The sequence below is a fragment of the Rhincodon typus genome, chromosome 21 (genome assembly GCF_021869965.1).
Source record: "Rhincodon typus isolate 14 chromosome 21, sRhiTyp1.1, whole genome shotgun sequence".
Classification (NCBI taxonomy): domain Eukaryota; kingdom Metazoa; phylum Chordata; class Chondrichthyes; order Orectolobiformes; family Rhincodontidae; genus Rhincodon; species Rhincodon typus.
The window spans coordinates 17375949-17394479 of record NC_063352.1 but is presented as its reverse complement, the minus strand read 5'-3'; positions in this window follow the sequence as shown (position 1 = coordinate 17394479).

Here is an 18531-nt window from a genome sequence, read left to right as displayed (position 1 = left end):
GTACCAGGAACCTCAGTATTTCAGTCATTTTGGACCATTTCATTCATTGCTAAATTCACGTCTTTGTGCAGGGGATAATAGTTAATTTCCCTCCAGGTTGTTGACAGGTCTGGATTGGTTAGGAAACACTTTCTCCTTTTGCCCTAAATCCACCTTGCCTCTTAACGACATGACAGAAAGAGTCTTTCTGCTTCATACACAGGGACTCAAACAATTCTGGTTTAACCTTATGAAACCATATAATATTGCGGTCACTGACCATAGTGATCCTGCCATTTGGAGGTCTGGTGCTCACTACAAAGTACTACCTCTGGGATGAATGATGCACTTAAAGTAAACGATACAATTTTAAATTGGATCCAGGAGATAGGGATCAGTGAAAATATGTGCATCATCATTGAAGGCGGCAGGTCAGGCTGAGAAGGCAGTTAATAAAACATATCGGATTTTCTGGGCTTTATAAATAGAGGCATGGAGTACAAGATATACAAAGTTAGAGTGAACCTTTATAAAATACTGGTTCAAATTATGTGGATAGATTGAAGAAACCTGGCCTTTTCTCCTTGGAGAATGGCCTAGTGGTATTATTACTGGACTATCAATCCAGAAGCCCAGGTATTGTTCAGGGGACCTGAGTTCAAATCCTGCCATAGCAGGTGGTGGAATTTGAATTCAATAAAAATCTGGAATTAAGGGTCTAATGATGACTGTGAAACCATAGCCAATTGTCATCTGGCTCATTAATGTCCTTCAGGGGAGGAAACTGCCATCCTTACCTGGTCTGGCCTACGTGTGACTCCAGATGCACACCAATGTGATTTACTGTTAACTGCCCACTGGGCAAATAGGGATGGGCAATAAATGCTCACCTAGCCAGTGATACCCTCATCCCTTGAATGAACTTAAAAAAGGAGGCAAAGTGGAAGTTTGATAGAGGTCTTCCTAAATGTGAGGATTTGGATAGAGTAGATAGGGAGGAAACGGTCCCCTTGACAGACAGACTGAAAACCAAAGGACACTGATTTAAGGTGTTTGGCACAACAAGGAACAACAGCTTGGGGCAAAACGTTTTAATGCAGCGTGAGGATAGGATCTGCCAGGCAGTGGAGATGCCCAATTCATTCAAAGCCTTCAAATGAGAAATCTAAAATTAGCTGACAAGAAAATATTTGCAGGTTGGGGGAGTGGAACTAGGCTTTGTTCTTAATCTTGTCCTTGCAACAGCTAACAATGTCACAATGGACCAAACAGCCTCCTCCTGTGCTGTAATTGTATGGTGCTAAGGCATATAAGTCCTCCCCTTTGACATGCTAAATACGGCAATAGTCTTGAAGTGCATCATCAAATCTGGCTGGCAAATTCTTCCCATGTGAAATGACATCTGACAGGTCACCAAATTCCCATGTTTCCCATCACACTGGGATCACTTGGTCTGCTTCTGGGTGGCTGCCCATAAATCCTGGTTGGAAGCACTTCATGGAGGGGGTGGAGTGGGTAATGGATTGCTCTGAACTGCCTGTATCTCTTCATTTCTTTGCTTGCCCACACTTGGAGAAGGAACATGTGCTGCTTGTTGGTTCAACAACCAATGAACACCATGCAAACTGGACCATTTGTACACCGTGAGATTTAGTATGATTTAAACATATCAGCTGCCTTTCATTTCGGGCGTAACTCTTTGTTAGATTAACTCCTTGAAAAAACGACATTTTTTTATGTCATCCAGTCTCATTTTATTGATTAGTTTGTCAAAAAATGCCGACTATTTGGTAGTACTTTGTAATTGTTTGAAATAAAAGAATACTGAGCCGGTCCACTCTCTCAGTTTAATTGCTCTGGTTATTTCAGTGCTGCACCTTAGAGGGGCACTTGCTGTACAGACCTTTCCATCCAGCAACATTAAATAAACCTTTGTCCTCCCAAATAAATTAGGCACATTTTAGAGCTTCAGTAATTTGTCTCTATAGTAACTCACGTTCAGGTGAAGATCTATGATTTTCCATAATTAGCTCTTGTCCAAGAGCCTGGGCCAATTGACTGCTTGTGAGTACCATGATAATGGTGCCCCCTGATAATAGCATTGTTCCATCTGCACATCAAACCTTTCCAGCAACAGGAAGAATAATGGGCTTTAGCACAATAAATACCATGGTGCTCTCATATTATAATGTATCATTATCTGTGCATGACAGCCAACACTGTGGAGCTAAATAAACTAACATCATGAGTCACATTTATTGACAAAACATCAGGTTCTGACATCTTCAACATGCTATGGACGTGAACTGCAATATCTTCAGGAGCCCTTCCACTTTCTGCCTGCTTTTCACTTTCAGAAGCTAAATTATTGCACATCAATGTGAGGAGCACATTTAAGCAGTTGCAGGGATTCCTTTTGTCTACTATTCAATTAACCTATTCAATGTTTTTGTATTTTCTTTACTTACTCGTGGGCTGTGGACATCAATGGCTAGACAGCATTTACTGTCTATCCCTAATTGCCCTCAAGTAGGTGATGGTGTGCTGCCTTCTTGAATCATTGTAGCCCAGGTAGTGTGGGAACACCCATGGTATTGCTTGGGAGGGAGTGCCAGGGCTCTGACTCAGCAAAAGTGAAGGAATGCCAATGTGTGCTTGGAGGGGAACTTGCAAGTGGCAGTATCCAACCCATTTACTATCCTTGTTCTTCTAGAGCTCACAAAGTTGGAAAGTATTGTTTGAGGAACCTTTACAAATTCATAAGTTGTTTACTGTGGATGATATACAAGACGAAACATTGACCCAGTGATTTTGGGAAGGTTTTAGACTTGCTGTAGTTAAGTAGTTCTCCCAGAGGCTGTGTACAGTGTCTTTCGCTCTGCCTCAGTAGTGATCAGAGGAGACCAAGGTTTTAAACACACAGCTGATAGTGTCTACGCTATATTGAATGGAACGACCAGCCAAACCGCCAGTATGAAATGTGCAGGCAGTGGATGGGGTGGGGAAGACACTGTATTCAGGAATTTCATTAGAAATGTCTTCAGCACTCTCCTACTCTGCCACGTAACTTCCACTGAAGTTTAATAAAGCCCGGTTTGTGTTGAGCTTCCTGAGGTTTCAGAAATTTCCAGGTGCTTAGTTTATTTTTTAATATATTCAAAACTAAATTTAGCTCATCTGATTATCAGGAAGCCAACAACCAACTGAACATTTCTAGAGATAAAACCTTTAACTAAAAAAGAAATTGCTAGGAACACTCAGCAGGTCTGGCAGCATCTGTGGAGAAATCAGAGTTAACATTTCATATTCAGTGACCCTTCCTCAGAAGAGCTTCCAATATGCGCAGTTTTTGGTTCTTCTTTTTGGGATAAAATCTTTAACAGTTTAAGACTTTCTTTTACCCAGTAGCCAGTTCAATTTTTCATATCAGAGTTAATGAATCTATTATGGGATGAAACTAGAGAGTCATTTGCACAGTAATGTTATCTGGAGTGGTTACACGGATACATTTCTTCAAACAGGATTCCAATCACATTGTGTTGAAAATTAGGAAACAAGTCTTCAACTGGTTTAAAGAGGCAGAAAACATAGTCTAGATAGGCTATTGAATTTATTACAGTCATAGAGTCATACAACATGGAAACAGACCCTTTGGTCCAACCAATACATGCTGACTATTATCCCAAACTAACCTAGTCCCAACTGCCCACACTTGGCCCATATGCCTCCAAACATTTCTTATTTATGTACTTATCCGAATGTCTTTTAAATGTAACATAACCAACATCCACCACTTCTTCTGGAAGTTCATTCCACACACGAACCACTCTCTGTGTGAGATATTTACCTCTCCACGTCTTTTTTGAATCTTTCTCCTCTCACCTTAAAAATATGTCCCCATCCTTGAAATCATCCACCCCAGGGGAAGGACACTTGCCTTACACCTTGTCTATACTCCGCATGATTTTATAAACCTCCACCAGGTAACCCCTCAACTTCCTGCACTCCAGTGAAAAAAAATCCCAGCCTATCTGCTCTGTCCTTATAACTGAAATCGTCCAGGCCCGGTGATATCCTGGTAAATCTCTTCTGAACCTTCTCCAGCTTAATAATATCCTTCCTATTACAGGATGAACTGCACACAATACTCCAGAAGAGGCCTCAACAACATCCTGTACAACCTCAACATGACGTCCCAACTCCTATACTCAAAGGTCTGAGCAATGAAGGCAAGCGTGCTAAACTCTTTCTTAGCAACCCTGTCCATTTGTGATGCAAACTGCAAAGAATTATGCACCTCAACCTCTAGACCTCTGTGTTTAATAAATATTTTCTTTGACGTGCTAGTATTATTCTGTGATGACAATTCAATTTGAAAAGGGATCGTTTGACCAAAGCAGTTTTTTGGGCCACTGCTACAAGCACATTGGTGTACCTCTTATTTCTATCAGTTCTCAAAGATGTCCACGCCCAAACGCTAACACGTTTACTTTCTCTAAAGACATTCATTGAACTGCATTAGAATTCTTGCTTTGAAGTTAACCAGCTTTCACAGATAAGTATGCAATCATAGAATAATTATTCTGATATTAAATGGTACGCTTATCCCTTGTGACTCTCTGGTCTTTGCCCATGACTGGCATTACCTAGCTGTGAATTCACTATGTGACTTTCTGGTCATTTTATTCTGTTTCCTTTATCTCCCAGTACCCAAAGTTCTAAAGCATCAATGGCTGCCAGGATATGCTGGCCTAGAGAAGATCAGCCCTACTTCCTTAGAAACCAAGCATGACAAACAAAAGTTTGAATAATAAATAAATGCAGCACCTCTGAGCTTATCACAATAATGACTGCAGTAGCAGAAAGTATGGGAGTACAAAATGAAATGCTTGGCAGCCTTTCCTGGCAGAAAATCAGTCAGCAATGTGTACTACTTCAGAATAGATTTCTTGTAGCTCTGAAAGGTCTGTGAGGCATGCAAATTTTCCCTCTGCTCCACACTATTAACACACTGAGTAGCTATTGCTTTTATCTGTACTGAAATGTTTGCAAAATGTCAGTCGCTCTGGCAACCATGTTATATCTCGTTCTGTGTCAGCACAAGTTTTGTCAGTAATGGATATCCTGCAGATAAAGGGTTGCTTTCCGTGGACTGATCGATTGACTCTTGACGGAGAAAAGGCTTTTGTAAAGTTACGGTGCCAATTGATCTGCGATATGTCAAGAGGGGGTACAATGAGCTGGGCAAGAAAAAAGGTTTGCATAACAGTTTACAGCCGATGATGAGCCTTCATCTATCATCTCAAAGATTTAAGAAGCTATGAAATGTGTCAAAGAACTGAAAGCTCTGCAGGATATCCAGAGAAGAAGAACTCACTTGACATTCTTTCAAAATCCACTACAGTCAAGAAAGCGAATGGTCAAAGGACACATTGTTCGATGTTAAAAGGCAACTTACATAAGCCATTAAAGCTTGGCCACCCATTATGAGTGAATAAGTCAAATTCTGTTTTTGCTACAGCAATTTTGGGGACATTACAGACGATTTGGGGATTCATGGAACTGATTATTTTTTGAAAAATAAATTGGGTGCTCTTTTGCTTTATACATATATTCCTTTACCTTTATGAAAAACTTTACTAAAGACAAAAGACAAAAATGATACTGGATTAACACATGCTATTCACACAACACCTTTAACACAGTATTGTCAACTTTTGTTATGAAATATGCTTGTTTTAATTTTGCTTCATTTGACTTTTATTGGACATTGTAAGTTATTGAAAAAAGGATAATTTTCATTAATTTTACTCAAAAGAGAATTTTGAGTAATTCCAACTGACTCACCATTTCACTTGTGTTTATTGTTGCTGCTTTTACTGCTCAGTTCTCCCAGTTGCGTGGAATTGGTGTTTTTATTCATTCTTCATTCTAGTTAGTTTTCTCACTTTTGCTTCACACCTTATCAATTCTGATTTGCTGTCATTGTACTTTGAAAGAGCAAGCAACAGAGAGTGAAAAAAGAGATGCATTTATATAGCGAGCTCACGTATGGATATCTCAAAATTGCTTGATAACAAATTAACTACTTTTGAAATGCACTCCCTGTTGCTTTGTAGGCACTACCTGAATCAATTGGACACAAAAAGATCTCAGAAACAGCAAATGAGATGCATGATACTTTTAAAAAATGTGATGATTGAGGGAACAATAACAAATTTGCACTGGCAGAATCTTGTACCTCATTCGTTGTGGAGATAACTCATCTCAGTGCAAGATCTAGCTTGCTGCAACTTAAAGAACAAAACAATACAGGCTGAATCTGACATTTTTTGGCTAAATGCGAGTTTTTCTGAGTTTTTTGGAAGGTTTTTCACTGTGAGGTCTGGCAGGTTTTCTCACTGTAGCTTACTCAGCTGTTAGCACTGCCCTGCACCCATAGCATGGCATTCATCCAATCCCAGCTCCATCTCCATTTCCAGAACAAGTTGCTGCTGGAATTAAGCAGCATCCTTGGCACCCATGCCATCTTTGAAAGGCCATTGTGTACCTGTTGGTATGAAGCTGCCCTGCACAGTTCCTGATATTTGCCCCGTATGTGGCAGAGAGGGGAAACTGTGCCCTGCATTTTGTGCAGGGGACTGGGAAGTCCTGCTGGATGGGATGGTATACGAGTGGAATCTTCTCTTTACCCAGAAGTAGCAGAGGAAGTTCTGACACCAGGAAACCTCATTGGGTCGGTGCAGTCTCAGTCATCTGAAGGGTGTAAGTCAATGACCTTTCCCACTCGGCCAGCATAGATTCCACCATCTTCTCACCGATACCTCACGCTCACTATATCTCTGTTACTGTACCCATCTCTCACCAAGGTTCATGCTCTACCACTCTCACTATTGCCTGCTGCATTTTCCCTCACTCACTCTCACCCAACCCAATCCCTGATACCACTAAACTAAAAAAAACAAAGAACTGCGATTGCTAGAAATCAGAAACAAAAATATCTCCACAGATGCTGCCAGACCTGCTGAGGTTTTTCCAGCAATTTCTGGTTTTGTTCCTGATACCACTAATCCTGCATGCTCTTTGCACTGCCAACTCACTCTCTCAGGTCACCACCCCTCCTTCACAAACAGAAACAACTGTGCCATTCACTTTCGTTTCCTGAAATACTTGCTCTCTCTCATTTCAGGAGGCAAGGATCCCACAACAGGGCAGGAAGGGGGCATGACGGATTGTGGGCTGCCCAAATTCCGGCTCCTCACCCTTTATGTGGACAGTATCGCTGACTGTGACTGCTCAGACTGACTAACAGATTGACTGTATCCAAGCCCCTGGACAGGTGTCAGAGACTGCCCTTGATATTGTGCTGTGACCCCGACTGAAAACTACCTCCTTGACTTGACGGTAGATAGCTGACAACTTCCTGGCTTTGTGTCTCTGCTAAATGATGAGGCAACCCAGCATTAATATGAGCCTGGTATCTTTAGCTGAGGAGGCAACATGCAAAATGGGAAAACAAGGCAGTGGAAGATAGGGATGCTGTAAATGTCCAGGTTCACTCAGAGTGGGTGTATGCTATGAGAGTAAGCAAACAGGCCGGAGATACAGCCTGGTCCAGTATATCAGCTGGGTACATCTTCCTGAACACACATGTCCTTGCAGCACATTACAATGATAGTTATCACTGCAGCACTGAAGCATAGAAGCATCCTGTCATTGGATTAGAGATGTGGTGCCATGACAGTGTTTAGAGGCTGTCACCGGTAGATTGCCAATGTCCCTGGTCATGGGGTGCATATGGCTGTTGGCCCCGAAGTATTCCCTGAGAGGTTCTTGCCCGATGTCCAATATGGAGGCCATTCACAGCCTGTGGTGAGCTGAAGTCACGAGGTACCTGCTCTGGCTCCCATGAGGAGAATTCTCAGCAATTAGCTTGTTTGGTTAGATAGGTAGAAGACTATTAACGATGTGAGCTGTGACATTAATAAGGTGTTTTACCTGCTATAATTCCCTCCCACTTGCCTTCTCACTGAAGCCTAGTGAGAAACTTGGCCCATTGCTCAGCAAATGCGTAAAAGAAGCAAGGAGTTGCTCCCATGTCAAGAAGGACGTTGGCTGACTTCTCACTCAATTCCACTACAAATCTTGTCACAGGCTGCACTACTAAAGCTGCTGTAAGTTTCTGCCTTACATCTTGCATAGACATAGAGAACAGTACCCCTTGAACTACAGGAGGATTCTCCAGACTTACAATACATGGAACTTCCTAGCTCTTCAATGATGTTCCAGAAATGGAATATGGCAGGATGGTCAATGATTGTAGGTCTCTAGAGTTAAGATCATTAGAAAGTAACTCCAGTGGGTAAATTGAGGAGGTTTTCTTTAACATAGTAAATTGCTGTGACCTAAAATGCACTGCCAGAAAGAATGCTGGATGCAGATTCAGATGGAAATCAGATATATATTACCAAGAAGAGGTGTGGTACTTATTGGACAGCTCATTCTAGTGTAGGCATGATGGCCAAATGGCCTCTTTCTGTGCTGCATGATTCTGTGCTGTGCGTACACTTTATTGTAAGCTACACTGGAGAATTGGCTCACCTCAGAACTTACAAGATTTAAAATATCACACTTGATATCTTTTTTAAAAAATTTACAATTTCTATTGCAATAATTTAAGTTTACTGGTGCTGAATAAAGCCAGTTTGACATGTATCCAAATTCATGCAGCATGGTACTATTCAGAAATGTGGCATTACTGGCTTAATGCCCTAATAATGAATTCTATTGGTGTGCTTGTTTAACAGCATAAATGATTAACTGCCATACTAAACTATGTTAAAAAAATTCGAATCAACATGAACATTGTCTGAATGTGCTAGGGCAGGGCAATACCCAGAAGGCAATGATACTGAGTATCAAAACAGCCAAGTAGAAGTAATCAAATAGGTATTTCAGATTAACTATTCAAAGTGTGCTAAGACTACAGCACACTGCTATAATTCTGTGCTCATCTTCAGAATAAGTTCTTTGCTCATAACTTGTAATGCATCTGAGTGTTGGTCGTCAATTCAAAGAATAAATTTGTCTCTTCATAACACTACCTTCCAACTCCCACATCTGCTCCATAAACTCATGTCACACTGGCCTTGAAATTCTGATGACCCTGTGGTCATTATACAAGCATAAACCAGGTGCCAAAGCATGCAGTATAGCAGGCAGTATACAGAGACACAATCTAGACCAAAAATGTGCCACTGCCATCATTTTGGCCTGGTTTAAGTAGTGTGAAAACTGTGACTCAAACAGGACCTCCACAGGCATTAGCCTTGGTTCGGTGTCTCTAAGCAGAGACGATAGTCTAAGGACATTATCACTGGACTATTACTCCAGAAACCCAGGCACTGTTCTGGGTGCCCAGGTTTGAATCCCACCATGGCAGATGGTAGCAATTGAATTGATAGCAATTGAAATTGAATTCAATAAAAATCCAGAATTGAGAGTTTCATAAAACAACTGTCAATTGTTGGAAAAACCCACCTGGTTCACTAATACTCCTTTAGGAAAGGAAATCTGCCATCCTTACTCAGACTGGCCTACAAATGACTCTAACCCACAGCAATGTGGCTGACTTTAACTGCCCTCTGGGGCAACTGGAGATGGACAATAAATGTTGGCCCAGCCAGTGACACCCCCATTCCGTGAATGAATTTTAGAAAAAAGCAAAAGGTCACGTGTTCAAGCTCCACTCCAGTGACTCAAAAACAAAATACAGGTTAACACGGGTAGAAGGTGTGGTACCGTTGAAGGTGCTGTCTTTCACATGAGATGTTAGACCTCATCTGTCCTCTCGAGGCAAATTTGAAAGATTCCATGACACTAATCAAGAAAGAGAAAAGCCTTTCCCCCAGTGTTCTGCACAATCACAAATCCTCAAGCCACATCAAATAAAACAGACTCTGTGGCCAATTATCTGCTTGCTGTTTGAGCTTGTTGTGTGCAAATCTTTCCTGTGTTTCCTACAATACAATAGTGACTTAATTTCAGAAGTACTCAATTGACCGCAAAAGCATTGTGAGACATTCTGAAGTTGTCTAAAGTACTTCTTTTGATCTCCTTCCAAGATCACAGTGGAGCAGGACTCCTCAGCTGGAGCTTGACCACTCCTTCTGTTTCTTTTCTTCTTTTTTCTCCCTTTATTTTGCTTTAGTATTTTTGTTTTCCTTCTTTCTTCCTGGCAATGCCCTGAACTCCCAGCCTCAGCGTGGACTCGGACTCTTGGTCTTCATGCAGAGTCAGACTCTCAGCCTCAGCATGGATCCAGTGTGGCAGTCTCCCAGCCTGGCATGGATATCTGGCCTCAAGAGCCTTGAGGTGAAGCCCAGCACGACCTGGAGTCAAGGCCTGGTGCGGACTAAAGGTTAGGGGTCAGTGTGGACTGGATTGGAAGGATTGTTATTCTGAACTCTTTATTTAACTATTTGTCTAATTTATTCTTATGATCCGAGATGCTGGACTTTTTATTTATTTTTCTCTTTTTATTCCCCTAAGAATTTATACTTAAGAATCTGTACCTAAGTACCTTTGTACCTAAGATGGTGCCATAAGTGGTGACTTGTAAACTTTTCACTGTACTCATTTGAGTACATGTGACAATAAAGCTAATTCTAATTCTGCACAGTCAAAGTAAGTTATTTCTTGAAAGGTCTTCTTGCATGTTTCATGTTTCCTTTACCAAATTGGTTTGGCCTGATGAAACCATGGCTGGGCTTGTTGCTTCCAGCCACATTCAATTTTTAGTGTACATGCATGTTGATCAATTTTAAAAACTGACAATTAACAGAAATCAGAAGTTCATAAAATAATTTTAATGTAAATAACTTTGAACTGGTACTTTGAAAGGGGTGTCACCCAACAGTACCTGGATGTGGAGCCTGGAGCTTCAAGTATGTTTGCATGCAGTTACCGCAGGCCTTTGAGGGGAAAGGAGTAAAATGATCTTATCACAATCTCAACTTTAAGCAGCATAATGAAAACGGATGCATTAGATGCAATCAATAATTGGACAGTCAATTGGAAGGCACCTACAAGAATGCTGGTTGTCTATCTAAACAATCACTAATTGGAGTGCTATCCTGCTGCAACTGTACAGTCTCTATAATAGGTAGAGGGAGAATGCAGAAGGCAGTGCAGCACAGTGCAGCACGCAACTCGAGGAGCAAGTCATCAGTGCAGAGCAGGCAATGCAACCTTAAATTACCATGGCACAAAAAGTCAGCATTCAGTCACATAATGGGAATGAGGAGAAAGACATCCAGAGGAGATGTCAAGACTTTTAAAAAATGTTGAGGGGCAAAATGAGGATAAATGTGAATAAATATGCTCTGTCTTTAACGGAGGGTGGTGAAGTAACCCCACATATTAAATCAAATCATTTAGGTTTATCCCCATTGATCAATAAATTCTGATGCTAATAAATAAAAGTCAAATCCAAACTCACAGAATTGAAATTGAATCCTTACAAACAGAAAGACTTAGATTCTTGCAACACCTTTCACAATTAACGACATCCTGACCACTTTGCGACAGTTAAGCATTTTGTGAAGTGCAGTCACTGTGGTCGTGTAGGAAACGTGCAGTCAACATGTGCACAGCAAGCTCCCACAAACAGCAATGAGGTCGTATGACCAGACAATCTATGTTAGTGATGCTGGTTGAAGGAGCAGCACTTTGAAAGCTTGTGATTTCAAATTGTTGCACTACAAGCTGGTGTCGTGTGACTTCAGATTTTGTCCACCCTAATCCAACACCAGCACCTCCACATCATCATTGAAGAATAAGTGTTGACCAGGACTCTGTCGGTAACTGCCCTTCTCTTTGAAATAGTGTAGTGAGAGCTTCATTTTGTGATACCCACCCGAGAGAATTGACAAAGCCTTGGTGTAATATTTGATCTGAAAGTCAGAATTCACACCTGAAATTGATTTTCTATGTGATAACAATAGTTCTTTCATTGAAGATCTATCATTTAGGTTGACTTCTATTGCTGGCAAGTGTTAATAGCAAATATTCTACTTATTAGACATACTTTGTCATTCAGATTTACCTTCAAACTTAAGTGTTGACTTCGGTGATATCACAAGACTAAATTTTTGCAATGATATAGCACCTTTCACGTTCTCAGGGCATCACAAAGCACCTCACGGCCAATGTGTTACTTTACAAAGGGTAGCCACTATTCACACCAGTGAAGCAATCAGGGTCAACACCAACCTCAAAGGAAGTTGCCCATAAAGATCGAGCTAATCTCCATAACGTGGGTTCCATCTTTCCCAACATCACTTTGAAATGGAACAAAGTCAATGGGATCCTCAAGCATCCAGCAATAATGATACAATCAATTTGTGTGAAAAGCCAATCACATTCTCACGGACAGCAAATCAGAAATCAAAATCCAGTTCTTATTAAGTTTTAATTACATTCTGCAAAAAGCACAATACATGATTAGAGCACGCAGATGGGATTAAGGTAAAAGTATCAACAAACTTTAGAAAAATATTTTTTAAATATGGTAACTGTTTTATCAGAAGTTCTCAAAATATAGCATTAGATCTTGAAGGCCAGAGATGTTTTTCAGTAGTAGTTATGAAATTAGTACACTGCTAGAAAAAAAACTCATTCAACAATGTGCACATTTTTCAAGAGTGTTTACTATGAGGATAATAACATCAAAGGGAAAGTTCTCATTAATCCAGTCATTTCTTCCTGATTGCAATTTGAGAGGACTTCAACTATGCATCTGTTGGAGGAGAACAGAATCACTGTCAGCAACTTTTGGATTTCCTTGTAAGTGCATGTGTACAGTCCAGAAACTACTGCTTGTTTCAGAGAAGGAATGCCAGTAGATGTTTCAGTTTTGCTGTCAGTAGCACCATAAAGTCTGTTGTTTGTATCGTTATTTGTACTTTGGGCTTGAAGATGTGCAGTGTCATAACATGTGTACTATATCTGGCAGTATATTAAAAACTGACTGAGGTAGAAGAGAGTTGTTCCAATGGAATGGACTTCAGTTGAATCATGCAGGCACCAGTGCCTCGGCGAATCGATTAATGAAGGCCGTAGACAGAGTTTTAAACAAAATGGGATAGAGTTCTAGAGAGGGGATACGTAGGTTTACAAAGCAAGAAGACACAGCAAGCATTGAAGGGAGCTATTTAGGTATTAATACTCAGAGTGGGACGGGAAGGGATACAGTGTAGAAACATCAAAAAAGCAAGTAAAGTCAAAGAAGGAAAAGTTATTAAAAGAGCCAAAATTAAAGTTATTTACTTAAATATGTATAGCATTCAGAATAAACTAAACAGCATAGTACTCCAGATGCAGTCTTACCAATGCCACGTAAAACTGAAGCATAACCTCCTTACTCTTGCATTCAATTCCCCTCACAATAAACCATAACATCCTATTAGCTTTCCTAAGGAGATCAAAACTGGGAATTAAATATTCAAGGGTATTTGACAGTACAAAAGAACGGGCAGGAAAGAAAGGTTAGTCAGATAGCTTTGTTAATATGGGTTGGAATAAGTATGATAGCAAGAGATGATCTTGGATCAGAAGATGTCGAATCCATATGGGTGGGGGCAAGAAATGAGAGGGGGGAGAAGACACTGGTAGCTGTAGCCCGTATAACAGTATCTACGCAATAGGACAGAGAATAAATCAGGAGATAATGAGACATTAAATGAAGAGGTGGCCATTTAAGACAGAGATGAAGAGGAATTTTTTCTCTCAGAGGTTAGTGTATATGTGGAATTCTTTGCTGCTGAGTGTTGAAGGGAGAGGTAACCAAATTTCAATCAGTAAGGGAATCTAGCTTAATGGGAAAAGTGACATTAAGGATTATCAGATCAGCAATGATCTCATTGAATGGCAGAGCAGACTTGATGGACTTCTGCTCCATTTCTTATGGTCTTATGGCACATACTATTGCAACTACAAATGTATTAACAGATCTACAACATTGCACCTAACAGTGTATTAAAATATGATGTGCCCTTGTACCCAACAGAATGCCAATATGTTACATATTCTTTATTAATTTGTGAAATGTGGATTTTTCTGGCAAAGCCAGCATTTATTGCCTACTCCTAGTCACCTTTCAGATGATATTGGTGGGTCATTTTCTTGGCCTGCTGCAATCCATATTATTGAACTGCTGTCAGAGAGGGAGTTCCATGTTTCGGACTCAGTGACAGTGAAGGAATGAAGATATATATCACAGTCAGTATGCCCACAATGTTCCTCCATGACATTCCTGTGCATCTGTAGCAAATGATCCTTCTGGGGTTAGAAGTTGTGATTTGGAATTTACCGTCACTGGAATGGAACAAGCTGCCAGAAGAAATGGTGGAGGCTGGTACAACTACATTTAAAATGCATCTGGATGGGTATATGAATAGGAAGGGTTTAGAGGATATGGGCCAAATGGTGGTAACTGGGAACGGATCAAATTGGGATGTCTGGTTGATATGGATGAGTTGTGCTGAAGTGTCTGTTTCCATGCTGTATGACTCTGTGGAATCACTGAACAGTATACCACTACATGTGATATAGCACAGCATCTGACATTATATACAAGTGACATATACTATTGGCTTTGATAGCGTACTGACATAAAATATGTAACAACTCCTCATCGTATGTTATCATTGAGCAAAAACACCATCTGTTTTAAGATCTTTTAGAAACATGTTTTTGAATGGGACTCAATGTTTTGAATCGTTGCAAATCAAGTTTTATTGCTGCATAATGATGCTTTGGTGCAAAATAGTTACTACAATTTTACAAATGGAAGGATGATCAATATGAGCAGTTTGACAGGCTGGCGTGACCTAACATGGATTGTGTTGGCTTCCCATAGTAGGCTGTGACTGAAGGCTATAATCTGGGGATCCATGTCAGGGCTGAGTAATCTTTTCATGTGTCATCCTGTTCATGTGCATGCAGCTCTCTGTGTTACTCAGCAACATATTGAAACTGAGCCACTTGTAATAGACTGAAACCAACCTGTGATTGGGCAATACAACTCATTGGAAAATAGACAAACAGTTTAAGTTATTGTCACATCCTCAACACACCCCAAAGCACTTCATCCACAACATCTTTCATAATTTGAAATGTTGTCATGTGCTAGTAAATGTTGTAGCTGCACAGAAAGACAGGGATGACACCAAAATGGATGAATGCTAGTCAAGGCACCATACCTCAGGAATACTTTGTCGGTTTTGGCAGTGTAGATTCACTAGAATAATACTGGGCCTGAAGAGTTTAAATGATGTGGACAGTTTGCAGAAACTCGACATGTATTCCCTTGATGATAGAAAATAAAGGACTGATGAACTAAACTGAAGTGTTTAAGATAAGGCAGGCAGAGGTGAACACTTACTTCTGTGGGGAGCAGAGCCCAGAACAAAGAGTATGACCTTAAAATTAAAACTGAACCATTCAGGGGTGATTCAGGAAGCACTTCTTCACATACAAGGTGGTGAAAATCTAGAACTGTGCCCTCTGAAAGCCTGGAAGTCCATTGAAAAATTGAAAACTGAATCCAACATTTTTTTTGTTAGGTAATGGTATAAATCGATATGGAGCGATGGGGTGGGGACAGGAATTAAAAGCAAGAATCAGTCATGGAGTCATATAGCATGGAAACAAACCATTCAGGCCAAATAGTCCACACCGATCAAGTTTCCCAAATTGATCTAGTCCCATTTGCCTGCGTTTGGCCCATATCCCTCTAAACATTTCCTATTCATGTACTAGTCCAAATGTCTTTTAAATGCTGTAACTGTACCTGCATCCACCACTTCCTCTAGCAGTTCATTCCACACACGAACCTACATTTGTACGAAAAAGTTGTCTCTCGGGTCCTGTTTAAATGTTTATTCCTTTCACGTTAAGCCTGTGCCCTCCAGTTTTGGACCCCCCAACCCTCAGGAAAAGACCTTTGCTATTCACCTTCTCAATGCCCCTCATGATTTTATAAACATTTACAAGGTCGCCTCTCAACCTCCTTCACTACAGTGAAAAAAGTCCCAGCCTATCAAACCTCTCCTTAGAATCCAAACCCTCCAGTCCTGGCAACAGCCTGGTAATTTTTTTCTGAACCCTCTCCAATTTAATAATTTCCTTCCTGTGGCAGGGAGAGCAGCAGTACACACAGTGCTCCAAAAGTGGCCTCACCAACATTCTGTACAACCTCAACATGACATCCCAACTCCTATACTGGAAGGTCTGAGCAATGAAGGCAAGGGTGCTAAACACCTTCTTAATCACCATATCTGCCTGTGATGCAAATTTCAAAGAACTATGTACCTAAACCCCTAGGGCTCTGTTGGACAACACTACAGAGGCCCCTACCATTAACTGTGTAAGTCCTGCCCTTGTTTGCTTTACAAAGATGCAATATATCTTAATTAAACTTCATCTTCCACTCCTCAGCCCACTGGCCCAATCTCATTGTTATCTTAGATAACCTCCTTCACTCTCGACTGTGCAACATGATTTGATTGAAGGATAAAATGGGACTCCAGGGCTGAATGGTTTCCCCTTTCAAGCCTGTTGCAATGTCAAGATGAATAGATTTTGAATTATCAAGCATTCACCCAGACTATGTTAATAAATATGCTGTTAAATTCGCCTACGTAACGATGATTAGTGAAGCAGTTCATTCTAAGAAAGTCTCGATAAAGTGCTACATAAATTCACCGACAAAAGTAGCGAAAAGATATTATTGGCACTCTAACCCATCTTCCTATCCAAAAATGAGGTGCTGAGACAACAACGATCTTGCGCGTTTAATGAAATATACAAGGGTTGTTTTAACAGAAGCTGAGAACTCTTGAAGCCCCACATTGTTCAACGGCACGGCCAAGAGGTTAATTATTATCCGAGATTTATAGCTGCATCTAACCAGGCACTCACGGCTACGACCTGCAAATTTGCAAATTGTTTTCGGGCTGGTTGTCAAAGTGGCAGATAAGAGAGAAATCTATTGTCCGTGTGGACAATGAGGTATGATATTCCATTCAAATTATACTTGTTATCGGACACTCGCGCAGAATAAACGAAAAATGTCCTTGTGAAACAAAATAGTCACCTTTCTCGTGCAAATATTTTTAATCAGCTTGTTCAAACACGTTGTAATACGTCTAAGGCAGGGAGTCTCAAACCCGGATCTTCTGGCCCAGAGATGGGAACATTACCACTGTGGCACAAAGGCTCTAACCTTCCCCTTGCAGGCTTACATAGAGTGGACTTTTTGTCGGGCGGGATCCGCTCTGTTTATGGAAGACTGAGAATTGTACATTCATGAAAGGATTCACAACAGAGATGGAGGCCGTTCCGCCCATCAAGTCTGTGCCCGCTTCGAATGAGTCATGGGGGGCGAGAAAAGGGGACGTGCACTTATGGGATCGGGATTATATATTCAGAAATTGAGAGAAACTGGTTGGTTCAGACTAATGTGTGCAAGAATTAAGACGCTGATTGGTTTGATGCTTTTTTAAAAAAAATGTGTCATCGCGTGAAACAGCCGGAAGGAGATTTTGGTCATAACTTTCCTCTCGTCGGAAGGCGGTTTCCCTTTAACACATGGCGCGGAGTCTCTGCTTTCTAGCAGTTAAGATGTTAAGGGGTGGAGAACGGGGAGTGAGCAGTCCTTGTGGTCACCATCTCAATGTAACCCTGCTCCTACTACCTCTGCCCGACGTCGGCACTCCAGGCTGTCCGAGTCCTGAGGGAGAGAGATCACTGAGCAATGTTCTGGTGGACTGGGACGTAATTAAAATGTCTCTATCGCTGCTGCTGCTAAAATGACAAATCCATTAGCCGAAGGGCTACCTTAGCGATTGAACAAATACCTTCATTTTTCTTTCAATATTGGTGCCTTGTAAACTACCAATGTTGTGTCATTGTAACAAGAGCTGCACTCAGGGCGATTACCTTGTGTGGTTCAAATATATAATTTGTATTTCTCGCCATGTCAGAGGGTGAGGGACGGCATGAGTTATGACGGGCGGGTTTGCAGTGAGAATGTTCGGCAGACAGGGAGGAAGCAGACACATCCCCGGAAACAACACGGAGATCTCTCTTCACAATGCTGTCTGGCCCTGCTGAGTCTTTCCAGCATTGTCTGGCTTTATTACCTTTCCCATCTGTGGCGCTCATTCAAGAGGGACTGGATTTAACAAACAGGACCTGAAGGCTCTTCCCTTCCTCACAGACAGTTGGATTGCTGCTACTCTAACAACTTCCCCGGGGCTTTACACATTGTCTGACAGCACAAAGTCGAAACGAAGAATCCCGTCAGTTCCGAACTTTTAAGGTTATATGAATATTGTATAGGTTTAGAGGGATAGTAGGAACTGCCGATGCTGGAGAATCTGAGATAACAAGGTGTAGAGCTGGATGAACACAGCAGGCCAAGCAGCATCAGAGGAGCAGAAAAGCTGACGTTTCGGGTCTAGACCCTTTTTCTGAAGAAGGGTCTAG